Source organism: Camelus dromedarius, unplaced genomic scaffold (genome assembly GCF_036321535.1).
Source record: "Camelus dromedarius isolate mCamDro1 unplaced genomic scaffold, mCamDro1.pat HAP1_SCAFFOLD_185, whole genome shotgun sequence".
NCBI lineage: Eukaryota > Metazoa > Chordata > Mammalia > Artiodactyla > Camelidae > Camelus > Camelus dromedarius.
The window spans coordinates 3,840,045-3,855,584 of NW_026989816.1; the positions used below are offsets into that span (position 1 = coordinate 3,840,045).

At 43.1% G+C, this 15,540-nt stretch overlaps 1 protein-coding gene across 1 annotated transcript in view; it reads left to right on the forward strand.

The window, feature by feature from the left end:
• The window catches only part of LOC116151314 (trafficking protein particle complex subunit 9-like), a 62,165-nt gene extending 46,998 nt beyond the window's left edge, over positions 1-15,167 (forward strand). The window contains exon 11 of the mRNA XM_064483899.1: positions 13,115-15,167. The gene's annotated coding sequence lies outside the window, so the exon portion shown is untranslated. The remainder of the gene's footprint in view (positions 1-13,114) is intronic.
• Positions 15,168-15,540: the final 373 nt, after the last annotated feature.

The following is a 15,540-nucleotide window of genomic DNA, read 5'->3' on the forward strand; positions in this document are numbered from 1 at the left end:
TGCAGGTACCTTCTTCTTTAATAAGCCGTGTGCAAACATAAACATGGAAGAAGCATACATTTGGATTTGGTGGTGTAGGGAAGGGTTTCTGCACATTACAGGAGATCGCAATGCAGAATTCCTTAAGTCCACCTTTCTTTTCTGTAGTGGTCTCTGAGAACAGTTTATGGTAATTAACCAACAATGACAAATGGTGGCACACATTGCATTTAAGAGCTGGCCGGCTGCAAACTTGTGTATTGGACAGGTGGAGTTCATAGGCAAATTGTCAGGTGGATGGGAGAGAGATGGAGCCTAGGCCTGGGCCCAGATTCCAGTTTAAATAGCCATTTCCTCACCATACGGCTTTGGACTAGAATGCAACCTCTCTTAACCTGTTGGTGAATCTGTGAAATGGGCATGATAATACTCGTTTCTTCCTGGGATTGTTGTAAGTTCTAAAGAGTATTGTAGCACTCATGAAGCACTTAACACACTGGCACTTAGCAGTGTTCACAGTGTGCGGCCGCCCCGCTTGGCGTGTGTCAGAGCCGTAAAGGCAGCATTTGTCTGTTGAGGGCGCACTGGTAGCCCCTTGAATAGGTTGTGAATTTGGTGATTCCCTTTAATCTTGGTAACTCTGTGAGCCATGGTAAGTTATTTTCATGGACAGATGAGGAATCTCCGGGTAAAGAAGACTGTGTAATTTGCCCAAAGTCAGACCATAATTTTGGGTGCAGGGGCCTTGGTTCAGCATGGGCCCCAGGGCCTTCTGCCCTCTCCGATCAGCACCAGAGCCAGATGTGTGGTCGGCTGATTCCCAGCCCAGAATATCGGGCAGGCCGCAAGACACACCTGGCCCTGCACTGCTTGAGCAAAAACTCCGGAGGAGAGGAAGTTACAAAAGGGATAAACATAAAAACAGATGACAGCAAACTGTGACCAGCACTGAGAAGGAAAAAACACGCCTCGTAATGCAGAGCTGCGAGGTTTCCCGTCGGGGCTGCTCTGGGGGCTTTCATCTCAGCTAAACAAACTCTGCTGCTCCACCAAGGCAGGAAGGCATGGAGCGTGTGGCCAGGTAGACAGGGCCTTGTTAATCATACTCATTCCCCATTAAGCTGCAGCTGTCACGGGCACTTACCTAGTAAACAGATGTCTTCCATAATCATCACGCACTTTTCTTGGTAGTTTTATTGCCCCACCTTTGAGATGAGTTCATTGAAGCTGGGGAGTTTGCTGCATGCCCGTAATCACCATGGAAATAACCCCACTGGTCTTTCAACCTAGACTGGTGTGGCTGTCATGTCCCAGCCCTGTGAAAGGCATCGTGTTGCTTCTCCCAAGTGGCCCAAATGACTGTCATTGATATTCTTAAATCGTAGGAAATGGTATGTGACAATAGGGGAAAAAGGTAGTAAGTATTTGTTTGGAAAACTAGAACAAAATCCAATTCTTCCCCAGTTGGGGGAGCGTACCCTGTGTCACTCACCCCACTCACTGCGTGTCACGTCCTCCCTGCCGCCTCCGCATTCAGAAGCCAATCTGAGCCTTTGAAGAACATTTTGCCTCATGACACTGTTGACTAGGACCTGCGACTTCTCTGTCCCTGGTTATCTCTCTCTTCAAAGCCATTTAAATTTTTGCAGTCTCCTCCGCTCAGATGTAAGAATATCCTCTTTCAACTTCTTGATGAAGCTCCTTAATGAAGATCTCGTGAAGGAAACTTAGTCAAAACCTGGGAGGTATGCACACAGTGACTGCAACCTCAGCACTTTATGAAGTTCAGAATCAGATTTGTGGGTGACTCAGGAAAGGCTTTTTTATGGTAACAAGGGGAAAGTGAAAGGATGCAGGCTGTGTGAGACTGAAACATCTCGGTCCCAGCCAGCAAGGCACCTGCGTTCAGGATGGTGTGTGGGGAGTGCAGAGTTCTCACAAAGAAAGAAGTGTTGGGATGGGAGGGAGGACAGTTAGGTACTTTACTGTGGAGGGAAATAGTGGGTTAAGCATTTCCTGGTTGAAAAAGAGGACTGTGACATGATGTGCTTGTATTTTGGGGAGAAGGGTTTTGTGGAGACAGGCCTAGGGAGAACGCTCTGTGGCTGGGGAGTCAGCACAACAGAGAAACACAGAGAACCGTGCAGACCCCAAGGCCCCTGTTGGGAAGAGGCTGCCCACCAATTCGAGCCCTGGGGGCAGCTTCTGTCCCTTAGCTGGGGCCTCAGAGCTCCCTTCACAACCCAGTCCTGTTGATACAAGGAAAAAAACGTGAGGCATGAGAAGGGCTGTGTCCCAGGCTTTGGTTGAGCCCCTGGGATGTGTCCCACCAGATTTTGTTCCTTGGCTTTGTGCAGTAAAGTATTCAAGAGCAAGCCAGTGTTGAGGAAAGGTAGATTTATTCACAGAGACACATTGAAAGGCAAGAGAAAGGCCACGAGGTGTGGGGTTTGAGTGCTCAGATTAAAAGTAGGTACACACTCCACAGAGTGTGGGCTTTCTCCGAAGAGGGAGAGAGAGGGGTGACCGCGAGGTGGCGCTGTGTTGCTCGTTTTCTTGGGCTTGGGGTTTCATTTGCTAATATATAGAAGGACCAGCCTAAGGGCAAGGGGCTGGGATTCCCAGGGAGTTGGCCATTTCCCACCCTTTGACCTTTTGTGGCTAGCCTTGGGACTGCCATGGTGCCTTGGGTCATGTTATTCACCATGTTACTATTACAATGGGTGTATGATGAAGCTCAAACTCTGCTAGAAGTTAAATCTCTTCATCCTGAGCCTCAAGGCCTACTGGGGGTTGAATCCTTCACCATTTTGATGTTAATTGCTGTGGCCTTCCTTGAATGGCTGTGCTCTGCCTCTTCCATCCTGTCTCACTATGATGACACAGAGAGAGCAAAGGCATGGCCCTGCCTGTGCTCCTGCATTTAACAGCAGGATGTGTGGAGTGGGCTTATGATGACTCTGAGTGGTGAGAAAGGTGTTTCAGATTTTGCCACGTGAGACATGGGGACCTGCCAGCAGCCATCACAGATTTATCTCAAGGGCATTATCGCTTGTGTTGTTACGGAAACAACAGGCCAGCCAAGAAACATGAACTGAGATTTATTACGCCGGCTGGCTCAGAGGGGCTTCTGTTCCGAAGCTCTGAGCACCTCCAAGACCTGCACATGAGGTTCTATAGGGTTAGTTACAAGTAAGGGGCTATTAGCCAATAAGGCTCAAACAACAAAAAGCAAGGAATCAGTACACTGAAGCTTATGAATTTGGAACAGATCACTTTACTGACAATTGTTGACCTTGGATTTACGAGTTAGCTTATTAGCCCAGTCAACTGACACTAAACTTCAGATTTACGAGTTAGCCCAGCAATACTTAGATCAGTAAACCGACATTTATCACACTTAGATTTGTGACTTATCTCGTTAGCCCAGCTGGGCTTTTCCTTCACAGTGTCATTCATCTTTTCTATATTTCTTTTTTTTTTTTAAGTATTTAATTGAAATTTAATATCAGGTTTTTTTGGAAAGAAATTTCTCTTTTTCTTTTCTTTGGGACTCTTTTGGGGGGGTAGGTAATTAGGTGTATTTATCTGTTAGTGGAAGCCCTGGGGCTTGAACCCGGGACCCCGTGCACGCTAAGCACACCCTCTACCACCCCCCCATGATCTTTTCTTTTTGCTTTAGCTGCCAAGAATCTTACAGCTGAATTTCTAGTCGGCCTTTAACACTTGCCCTGACTCCAGGGAATCCATTTTTATGACTTTACCTCCCCCAGGTTTCATTTAAGTATTGAATCTCCAATTTCTCTTCACTCTCAGTTTTGCCTTTTTGTTGTTATGGTTGTTAAGGTGTGTTTAAAAAATTGTTTAATTTCTCTTTTAGCAGGAGGCTGAAAGTAAATAAATATGTAAACAAACAGCACACTTAAATGCTTTTATACATTCTAAGCTGTTTAGTAGTTACTTAAAAACCGAATTGAATATTAAAGTGATAACATTTTTAAGTTATTTTTTAATTTTTTACAAAGATATAGCTGATTTAAAATATGATATGTTTCAGGTGTACAATAGATGCTCCATTTATAGTTACTGTAAACATTGGCTGTATTCCCTGTGTTGTAAGATACATCCCTGTAGCGTGTTTACATAACTTGTTGCAGTTTGTATAAGAAAGTTGGGTAACGCAGAGTCTGGGGCATGGCTGTGTCTGACCCAGGGTCACGCTCACCCTGCCTGTCAGAGCCCAGGCCCTCACTCCTGTCTGCAGGGCAGCGAGTGGAGGCAGCCCTCATCAGCGCTGGCACCACCCTCTGAGCGGCAGTGACAGCAGTGTCTGTGTGTGGACGTGCAAAGTGTTTTTCCAGGAACTTTACATGCATTTCTGCATTTAATAATTAAAGCCCTCCTGTGAGGAAGCGTTTTATGATTTTAATGAATAATACATTTTATTTTGATATTGATAGACTTCAAACCTCCGGAAAATTTACAGAAGTAGTACAGTAAACGCTTAGATACAGTTCACTTTAAAGGGCACTATTTGTTCTTTTGTGTCTGGCTTATTTTCGCATGAAGTTTCAAGGTTCATCCATATTGTAGCCTGAGTCAGTACTTTATTCTTTTGGTTTCATAATATCCTTTTTCTTTTTTTTCGTTTTTGGTCTATTTAAAAATATTTTCATTGAAGTCTAGTCAGTTTATAATGTTGTGTCAGTTTCTTGTGTACAGCACAACAATTCAGTTAAATAGGAACATACCTGTATTCATTTTCATATTCTTTTAAACATAAGTTACTATAAGATATTAAATATATTATCCTGTGCTATACAGTATAAACATGTGGTTTATTCTATACATAGAATCTGCAAATCTTGAACTCCCAATATATTCCTTCCCACACCCTCTCCACTCTGGTAACCATAGTTTGGTTTCTATGTCTCTGTGTCTGTTTCTGGTCTGTAGATAAGTTTATCTTTTTGTGTCTTTGTTTTTTGATTTTTTTTTTTTTAAGATTCCACATGTGAGCGATCTCATATGGTATTTTTCTTTCTCTTTCTGGCTTACTTTTCTTTGAATGACATTCTCCAGGTCCATTCATGTTGCTGCAAATGGCATTACTTTATTATTATTTTATGGCTGAATAGTAGTCTATTGGAGAAATATACTACATTCTCCATATCCAGTCATCTTTCAGTGGACATTTAGGTTGTTTCCATGTCTTGCTATTGTAAATAGTGCTGCTGTGAACATTGGGGTGAAAGTGTCTTTCTGAGTTAGGGTTCCTTCTGGATATATGTCCAGGAGTGGGATTGCAGGGTCATATGGGAAGTCAATTTTTTGTCTTTTGAGGAACCTCTATACAGTTTTCCACAATGGCTCCACCAAACTGCATTCCCACCACAGTGCAGGAGGGTTCCCAATTCTCCGTAGCCTCTCCAGCATTTACTGTCTGTGAACTTCTGAATGATGGCTATTCGGACTGGTGAGAGGTGAGTCTTGATTGCAGTTTTGATTTGCATTTCTCTGATAATGATATTGAGCATTTTTTTCATGTGCCTATTGGCCATTTGTATGTCTTCATTGGAGAAAAGTTTCTTTAGGACTTCTGCCCATTTTTGAATTGAATTGTTTGTTTTTCTTTCTTATTAAGTGTAAAAGCTGTTTACATATTCTGGGAATTAAGCCCTTGTCAGTTTCATTTATTGCAACTATTTTCTCTCATTCCATAGATTGTCTTTTTGTTTCCTTTTCTGTGCAAAAGCTTGTAAGTTTAATTAGATCCTACTTGTATTATTTTGCTTGAATTTCTATTGCTTGAGTAGACTGCTCTAGGAAAACATTGTTGAGATGTATGTCAGATGTTTTGCCTATGTTTTCTTCTAAGAGGTTTATAGTGTCTTGTCTACATGTTTAAGTCTTTAAGCCATTTTAATTTATTTTTGTGTATGCTGTGAGGGAGTGGCCTAACTTCATTGATTTACATTCAGCTGTCCACTTTTCCCTACACCATTTTCTGAAGAGGCTGTCTACTCCATTGTATGTTCTCACCTCCTTTGTCAAAGATTTAATGACCAAAAGTTTGTGGGACTATTCTTGGTAATTTTGTTTATCCGTTCATTGATGGATGGATATTGTTTGTAACCTTTGGCTACTCTGAATGATACTGCCATGAATATTGATGTGCAAGTTTTTGTGAGAATATATTTTCATTCTGTTGGCTGTACAGTTGGCCCGCCATATCTGTAGTTTCCACTTCATGGATCCAGATGGCTGGTTGTAAAGGGACTCGAACATCCTTGGATTATGGTATCCAGGGTGGGAGGTTCCTGAAACGAACCCCCCGAGGATACTGAGGGATGACTCTATATGTAGGAGTGGAATTGCTGTGCCATATAATTCTAACCTTTTGAGGATACACCAGGCTTTTCCAAAGAAGCTGCACCATTGCCCCTTTCCAATGGCTGCGTATTGAGGGTTCCCATTTCTCTGCCTCCTGACCAACACTTGTTATTGTCCATGTTTTGATTATAACCATACTAGTGAGTGTAAAATCAGATATCATTTTGATGTTGATTTCGCTAGTGATGCTGAGCATCTTTTCATATGCTTATTGGCCAATTGTGTATCTATTTAAATACTTGGCATATTTAAAAATTGGTTCGATTTTCTTTGTATTGGTCAGTTGTAAGCATTTGTTTTATATCCTGGATACTAGTCTCTTATTAGATATATGCTTTGCAAAATTTTTCTCCTATTCTGCAGATTGTCGTTTCACTTTAGTTTTTTTAAACATTAAAACAATTTCTTTCTAGGGGAGGTAATTAGATTTATTCATTTTATTTTTCTTGCTAAGCACGCACTCTATCACTTGAGCTACCCCCTTCCCCTTCATTTCACTTTCTTGATGATGTCCTTTGTAACAAATGGTTTTAATTTTGATGAAGTCCATTTTATCTTTCTTGTTTTTCACTTGTGCTCTTGGTATTGTATCTAGGAAGCCATAGCATATCCTTGAACCACAAATATTTAAACTATGTCTTCTTTTAGAAAGTTTATACATTTAGTTTTTACGTTTCCGTCTATGATCCATTTTGAATTAATATTTTACTTGTTATATAAAATACAGTGGTCCAGATTCCAGATTCATTGTTTTGTCTTCAGATACCCAGGTGTCTCTGCACCATTTGTTGAATAGACTATTCTTTCAATGGAGTTTTGTTGGCACATTTCTGGAAAAATGACTGTAAATGTAAGTTTCCCCCCTGGATTTTTTATTGTGTCTCATAGATTTATGCATCCAAACTTATGCCAGTACCATAATGCCTTGAGTACTATAGATTTGTAGTAACCTTTGAGTGAGTCCTCCAACTTTGCTCTTCTTTTTCAAGATTGTTTTGGCTGACCTGGGTCCCTTGCACTTCCATATGAATTTTGGCATCAGTCCTTCAATTTTTGCAAAGAAGTCAGCTGGAATTTTGATAGGGATTCCATTAAATTTGTAGATCACTTTCGGGAGTCTTAACATTTTTAACAATATTGTCTACCATTCCATGAACATGGGATACCTTCCATATATGTAGATCTTTTAATTTTTTTTTGGTGATACTTCAAAATGTTCAATGTGCAAATCTTGTAAAATTTTGTTAAATGTATCTCTCATTTTATTTTTAATGCTGTTGTAATTGGAAAGGCTGAGCTTCCTAAGGGTGGGACTATATATCAATTTATTTATTTCTAGGAATCCTACACAGCAAATACCCTAGATTTATATTTGCTACATAAATCTATCCACAATTCTTCCCACCCCCGTGTCATAAGAAACCAAGACCCAGGTTAAGCTACCTGAACACCTATGTGGAAGTGAGAAGTGAGACCCTTGGTTGGGGCATTGTGCAGATTATACTGAAAGCTTATTCATTATGGCTTCATCTTAAATTCTTTTAAACAATCCTTTCAGTGTTTATAGTCAGATACATTAAGAAAATGCCCTTTAGATGTGTGGAGTAGCTAAGACTATAATTTTCAAATAATTTCTAGTGAGAGTGTTGTACTTGAAACTAATTTGCATCAATCTTTGAAGATTTATGTTTCAGGAGCTTTGACTATATAATACCTGTCTTTATTCAATAACTACAACTAAATGCTCAAACTACATGTAAGAGTTTGAGCAAACTGCCCCCGCCCCGTAGTGCTGGTTGGCTGCAGCTATAACTGGAGTCAAGTCTTACCTATCCCAGTACGCTTGGGTGGATCTGCTCAAAGGGGTTCGTCCAATAGTTTGTCGGTAGTCTTTTGGACAAAGCCATAAAGCATTGATTTAAGGTTGCTGGAATGGAATCTATTTTATTAATATTAAGTAAGCACATATTGAGTGCTTACTGTATGTTGGGAATTGTCCCTTAGCTTCACATGAATATTATTTCGCTTAAAACCTCTCATATTTCCTTGTTATTCACACTTTACAGATAAGGAGTCTGAGTATTAGGTTTTCTCTCTTTTGGGGGGAGCTCATTATCAATGATGGGAAGTTGTAAGGAAAAAGATACTGATTCATCCAGAGAAAACATTTTTCTGAGAGTCAGCACTGAAGAGGGTGATCATTGTTTGAGTGAGAAGAGCCCCGGGTTGTACGGAGTCAGCATCCCTGTCCTGGACACGGCACGTGTAGCGCTGCGTGGTGGGTGAGGTGGCGCGGCCGCGCAGGGAACGCAGATGCCGGGCCGTTGGGCTGTACTCAGGCCGGTGGGGCTTTCTCTTAAGGGAAGTTGAACGTCATTGTCAGATTTTAAGTAGGGGAGAGGGGTGCTCTCATAGATCACTTTTGTCTTGTAGAATGCTTAGAAACATTTAGAAGTCTCAGCAGGAGGTGATGTGATGAGTCAGAGTAGGGTGGCTGGGAGGTGTAGCAGTGTTCAATTTTCAAGTGGTTTTCAGTCCCAGGTTTGTGGCTCAGTAGCCGTGTCACTTTGGATGATGCACTCAAGGAAGTGAAACAATTTATCTTATTAATTGAAGCAGTGATATACCGACTTCCCAGGATTTCTGTGGAGATCCAGTGAGATAACGTGTGCACAATGTGCAGCATGGCCCCCAGCACAGAGTCAGTGCTGAGGGAGTGCCAGTGAGAACCTGGTAGTTGAGGTGTGGGTGGTGTGACTCGTTGACTGAGGAAATTGGGCCCTGAAGGAGGGGTCCAGTCACATCTGTGAGTGATGGGACTGAGCTGGGAGAGGCAGACAGACCTTGCCCCCCGACAAGGGGCCCTGGGCAGGACGGCTATGGGAGGAGCACCGTGAAGTCAGCTATTTGCAGGTGGAGTTGGAGGTGCCCTTGAAACATCTAAGTGCAGTGCCACAATCACAGAGGAGGTCTAGGCCCGGGCTGTGCATTTTCCTATAATCTCAATCCCTGAGGACGCCAAGGTATTGATCATTGAACGTGAAGACATACTTACAGGACAAGTGAATAGTAGCATCATCTCTGTCATCAAAGCTCACGTCTCTTTATTCATCAGTCACTTTGCTAATTGGGTACTTACAGAGCTCACTTCACCATCCTCACCTGGGCTCAGGCTCCACAGGAAAGATCTTGTGAGTCTCCCTCTTTACCAGAAGAAAACACATTTAGCTGGTAGAATTCTCTACCTCGCCAGACTTAGAATTTTAGTTTGTTGATTTAATTCTGTTTTCTGTTGGCCGTCGCCTGACAGGAGAGACATTTTACCTCATGGTCAGGTTTCAATTAGCTGTTACTGAGAACTGCTGATCTGATCTATAGTGTATTCTTTCTATTAACTTTGTAGAGTACTTATCATTTTTCTGTCTTTGCCCTTTAATTTTGTTTCCTCTTCAATGTTCTATCCTATTTGGGGCCTTATTTTATTTTTTAATTAAAAAATGTCTGTTAGCAGTTTAGAAAACAAAAGCAAATAAAAAATGCACATGATAGCTAGATTTAGAATATATCTAGTGTGTTTTCTGTCTCGGCAATGGAGGGTTCTAGAAACTCTTGAAAACCTTCATTACATAAGTTCCTTAAAATGCTGATTAAGAAATAAGACCTTCCTTCCTCATCTTTCAAGCTGCACAGCTAATTGTCAAGAAAGTGAGGGGAAATCCTCAGAAGCCAAGTCAAACCAGAAAGCAGGGATTCTGGGAGATACGTGACCCTTAGAAGCCCTGGGGGCCAGTTGGCTCCTGATTGTGTTTCAGTTGCCTTGACAGGAGGGTAGGAGGTGAGCCCCAGGCCTCTCACACTGGGAGTTGGATGGCTGTTCTTATGTAAGGCCAAGCACATCCTGAGAATACTGCTTTATAAATTGTGAATTAGAAAGAAAAGTAAAAAAGCATTCCTCAAGGCAAGGAAGTAAGGAAAGTCAATTTTTTTGGAAGCGGGGAAAAATAACATATCCAATGTAAGTATTTAGTTTAATTCTGTTCTGGCATGAGAGTGACAACAAACTCCTGGCAGAAAATCACAGCTCCTGCCGGAAAGAGAAGTTGTGTTTTGAATGAATCAGTGGGCAGCCATTCCGAAAAAGGTCTCCAGAGTTTTCTGGATCAAGATACTGGACCCAAACACCTCCCTTCCATGGTCTCATTTAAATAACCAGAAAGGTTTTAAAGGAAAGCCATAATCATAGTTCTATTTATTGACATTAATATATGCTAGGAATTCAGAGGTGACTATGGAGTTGTCTCCTCTTTTATGGACCTTACATTCTATTTGACATAGTTGGGGAACTTGGTGGAGGGTGGTGTTAGTCTGTTGCAATTAGCCAGGACAGGAGATTAAGGAAGCAGTGAAGGGTGGGTGACATTTTTAGCTGAGGACAGTCCTGTTCAGTTGGTTTGTAATTGCAGGCTCGTTGAGTTGTCACTGGAGGGAATTGATCTTATGGAATTTGGACTTAACTCAGGCCTCTTCAGAATGGACAAGTGAACCTGGAGAAAGACAGTCAAATCTGTGCAGACATTAAAGTCCACGTGAACGTGCTGTATCCCTGAGCCAAAGATAGGACAAGTAGGCAGCACTTCTTGAGGACAGAGGAGTGGTTTTTAAGGTTCTCGAATAATGAAGCCCAGGGAAAAGGGATGACCAGTTGTCAAACTGTGACGTTGCTCTTTGGACGGTGTACCCACCGAGGTTATTGGCCGTTTATAGGTTTCCATTTCTCTTTAATGCATGACAGGTGATGAGGACGTTAACATACACTTTTGACACCTTGTCGAAGTGACTGGGTACCTGCCTAGAAGCGCGGGCACAGCTATGGCTGCACCTTACATCTTGCCGCCCATCCCGCTCCCTGGCTCCGTGATCACGGCAGAGTGGTTCCTTGATGACCTGTCCGTCTCCTCTGTGACATCGTAACCCAACAAAATACCGGAGCGTATTAGCTTGGCTTTGTTCTTTTCCATCCTTCCCTTCAAATGATGATGACTGATAATGGACCCAGTTACTTTTGCAGATGATTTACACGTAGGGCTTTCAGTACAAACCTCGTAATCCCTACTGTGTGATCTAGAGAAGAAAGTTACATTCTTTCCAAATTGTTTTGATGCACTTATGTGGGAAAATGATGTATGTTTGAATATGTATTTCCTCTCTGAATCATCATGGCTACAGATGAATATTTGTAGACATGGAATGAGTTTACTGTATTTGAACTGTATGGTCCCCTAAATTCTCCCCAGCTTTTTAAAGTCATCACTGGAGTGCTACCTCCAGAGTGTCCCAAAGCATCCACCACTGCCTGTTCTTCGGACACTGTGAGTTTCCAAGTTGGAGAAGGCTGCTGGCTGTTGAGGCATTCTCTGGCACATCTCTGGCTGGCTGATGTGAGCTTAGCACACAAGATTTGGCAGACAGTATCTAACCATGGTCACGTCCATTTCTGGAACACTCATTTAGGATTTTACACCTATGCTAGGGGCATACGTTATTTCATTTAGTTTTCCCAACAATCATAATTAGATTTTATCACCAGTATTAATAAGGAAACTGTCAAAGCGAGTGATGTGCAGACTTTGGACTGGAACACTGGTCTTTCTGATCCCTATCTCTGTTCCCTCCCCAGCCTATCCTTCCAAATGGCCAGGAGACTCTTCCTCAGTCTTGAGTTTCCCGCTGATGTTACCACTGTCTTTGTTTCTGGAGAGGAAAACAAGTCTAAACTTACTTTCCAGTTGGAAATGGAATGGAGAGTTAACGTTGGAAGCCGGGAGAGTCTGTCCTGTGATGAAGCGGTCTCCGAGCCACTTCCATAGGGACGTCACGTCACTGTCTGGGCACCTTGCACAGCCTGTGCACAGGTGATAAGCCAGATGTGCCGAGCAGTCCTACCGGACAGGGAAGTGCGTTGGAAATCAGTTAGGGTATTTGGTTTCATTACATAGGTTCCTGAGGGCCTTGGCCTGGCACTTCAAGTGGGACCACTCCCTGTCCCACTGACTCATGCTCTGGGCCCGTGCAGACCTAACGTGGCCTCAGCCTGAGGCTCAGGGCCCGTGGTGATGAGGAGCATTTTAGTCCAGGGTCTGCCGGAGGCTCTGACACTTCTTGGCCGTGGGAATTTGTCCAGGATGATAATAAATCCTCCCCGAGATTCAGATTTCCTTGCCTGTGAGCCGGGGTAGTAATAGTTTCTGAAATGATTGTAATGATTCAGTAACGGGCACACCGTGTGCTGGCAGGTAGCTTGTGTTTAAGGAGCAGAAGTCGCAGTCACTCTGTCAGCCTCTCACTGTGTGCTCTGTGCTTTGAGAGGTTGTGTGTTTGGTGAAAGTCCCGCCCAAACACTAGGGTGTAGATGAACCGTTGTTCCTTTACTTTCCCGTCCTTTTCCTCTTTCCCTTCTCTGTGTCCCATGTTTAGGTAGCAGATTCCTCTGTTTCAGGGAATACGCGCCTTTCTAGTAAAAGGAGAGGCGGAACGTGGAAAGGTGGGGCCCAGAGGAGGTCTGGAGCGTCTGCACAGCGCTGCTTCCCTGCATTTCTGCATCCGGCCCCATCAGTGCACGAAGTCAGCCTTCCTCTTCCTTCCTGTGTCATTGGGTCTCTGTTTTAAGGGAAAATTTTTTACGGGTCTTTTTTCACTTACATGTTTCGTTCAGATGCTTGTTGCTTTTCTCCCTGTGCTTCAGCATTCCTAGGAGAGAATTCAGCAGTGCAGCATCCTCTCCGAGCTCTATGAGTTGATCGGCTTCCACCGCAAGTCCGCCTTCTTCAAGCGGGTGGCCCCCGTGCAGCGCGCGGCCCCCGGCATCCCGGAGCCTGGCGGGAAGGTCTTCTACCGACTCCTTCTGCAGACGCTTCCTGGCTACAGTCTGTCGCTGGATCTGCAGGACTTCAGCAAAGGTGTTGGAACTAAAACATTGCTTCAGTCCCATTAACCATGCCTGGTTTGGGCCCTGCTGTCCTGTCTCATCAGGGTGAATTGTGATTCGTTTAGAACAGGGCTCAGCAGAGTTTTTCTGTCAAGGGCTTGGGAGTAAGTATTTCAGGGTCTGCAAACCTCCTGATCTCTGGTGCGGCTGCTCAGCTCTGCTGTTCAGACGCCAGAGCAGCTGGACATTCCACACACCCACAGAGTTTTATTAACAGCTTTGGCTGGGGCTGGATTCGGTGTATGAACTGCAGTTTCTCCCCAGAGCTCCTCACTATTGACGCCTGCACCAGAGCGTGCATTTGCGACAATGGGTGAACTTGCACTGACAAGTCATCATCACCCAGAGCCCAGACTTGACACTAGGATTTACACTTGGTGGTGTGCACTCTGTGGGTTTGGACAGATGTGCAATGACATGTATCCACCGTCACAGCATCATACAGAGTAGTCTGTCTTAGTGATCTTAAAATGCTCCGTGCTGCACCTCATTCATTGCTCCTTCCCCTCTAGCCTCTGACAGCCACTGATCTTTTAGTCTCTGTGGTTTTCCCTTTCCCAGAACACCATACAGTTGGAATCAGACAGTTGCGGAACCTTCCCAGATTGGCTTCTTTCACTTAGTAATATGCATTTAAGGTTCCTCCATGTATTTCCATGCCTTGATAACTCATTTCATTTTAGCACCAAATAATAGTCCATTTTCTGGCTGGACCACAGTTTATCCATTCACCTACTGAAGAACAGCTTAGTTGTTTCTGAGTTCTGGTGATTATGAATAAAGCTGCTATTAACATCTGTATGCAGATTTCTGTGTGGACATAAGTTTCCATTTCATCGAGTAAACACCAAGGAGCACAGTTGCCGGATCATATGTTAGGAGTACGTTTAGTTTTGTAAAAAATTGCCAGACCGTCTTCCAAAATATCTGGGCCATTTTACATTCCCACCAGCAATGCATGAGAATTCCTGATGCTCCACATCCTCACCAGCATTCGGTGCTGTCAGTGTTCTGCTTTTTGGCAGTTCTGACAGGTGTGCAGTGGTACCTCGCTGTTTCAGTCTGCATCCCCTTGATGACAGATGCTGTGGAGCATCTTTCCATAGACTTCTTTGGCATGTAGATTTCTTCTTTGATGAGGTGTGTGTTCAGGCATTTTGCTCATTTTTTAATCAGGTTGTTCATCCTTCTTGTTGAGTTTAAAGAGATTTTGGTATATTCTGGATATCAGCCCTTTATCAATGTGTCCCTGCCCTTCACCTGCAGCACCGGAGTTGTCCTTTGGGTCTCAGTGGAGTGTCAGCTCTTCAAAGAGGTTCCCTGTCTTCCCTCAGCCTAAATACTGTCCTTGTATTTTTCACTTTCATTGACTCATTTTGTTCTTTTTAAATAGCATTTCCCATAATTTGTAAGTACATTAAAAAAAAGGGCAATGATTGAACACCACCTCCCCCACCAGGCTGTGTGCTCTGTGAGAGCAGAGGCCCTGTCCCCACTCACCGTTTCCCATGACAGCACATGGCACATGTCCATGTAAAAGTGTGTAACGTGGGGCCAAACCTGATGAGCAGCTATGATGACATGTGTTGGCTTCCATTTATTGAGTAGACTTTGTTTCTGATCTTAATTATTAAATCATATGAATGAAACTTGTTTGTTTTGAAAAATAAACAACAAAGCACACCTCCATTTGATTGGTAGTTTTCACTTAGCTTTCTGACCCAGGAGGGGATGTTCACCATCATTTTGTGGAGGAGGTTGGGGAGGTAAAGTAAGAGAGTGAGATTAAATAAAGTAAAAATGATAACTATCCATTGGCTTTATTTTCACTAAGACATAAAAGTTACTTTAAACCCTATCTCAGGTGTTGTTCTGTTGTTTTAAACATTTCTCATAGAATTAAATGGAAGCCCACTAAACCCTGAAAGGGAAATTGTGTGCTCAGGTCCTGAAAAGTGTTTATGTCTATTTCTTGAAATGCACATTTTCCCTGCTGGTTACAGAAATTCGAGGCGGGAACACAGCCGTCTGCTGTGTGTCTGCCGGCTTCACGGGCTGCTCACTTTCATTTTCATTTTCTTGTGTTGCAGTTTATGAAGGTTTTCCATGAGATATATTGCTCAGCCTTTTCCTGAATGAAGGATTGAATTTTCCACAGGAAATCTTATGAAAGAGGGTAACAA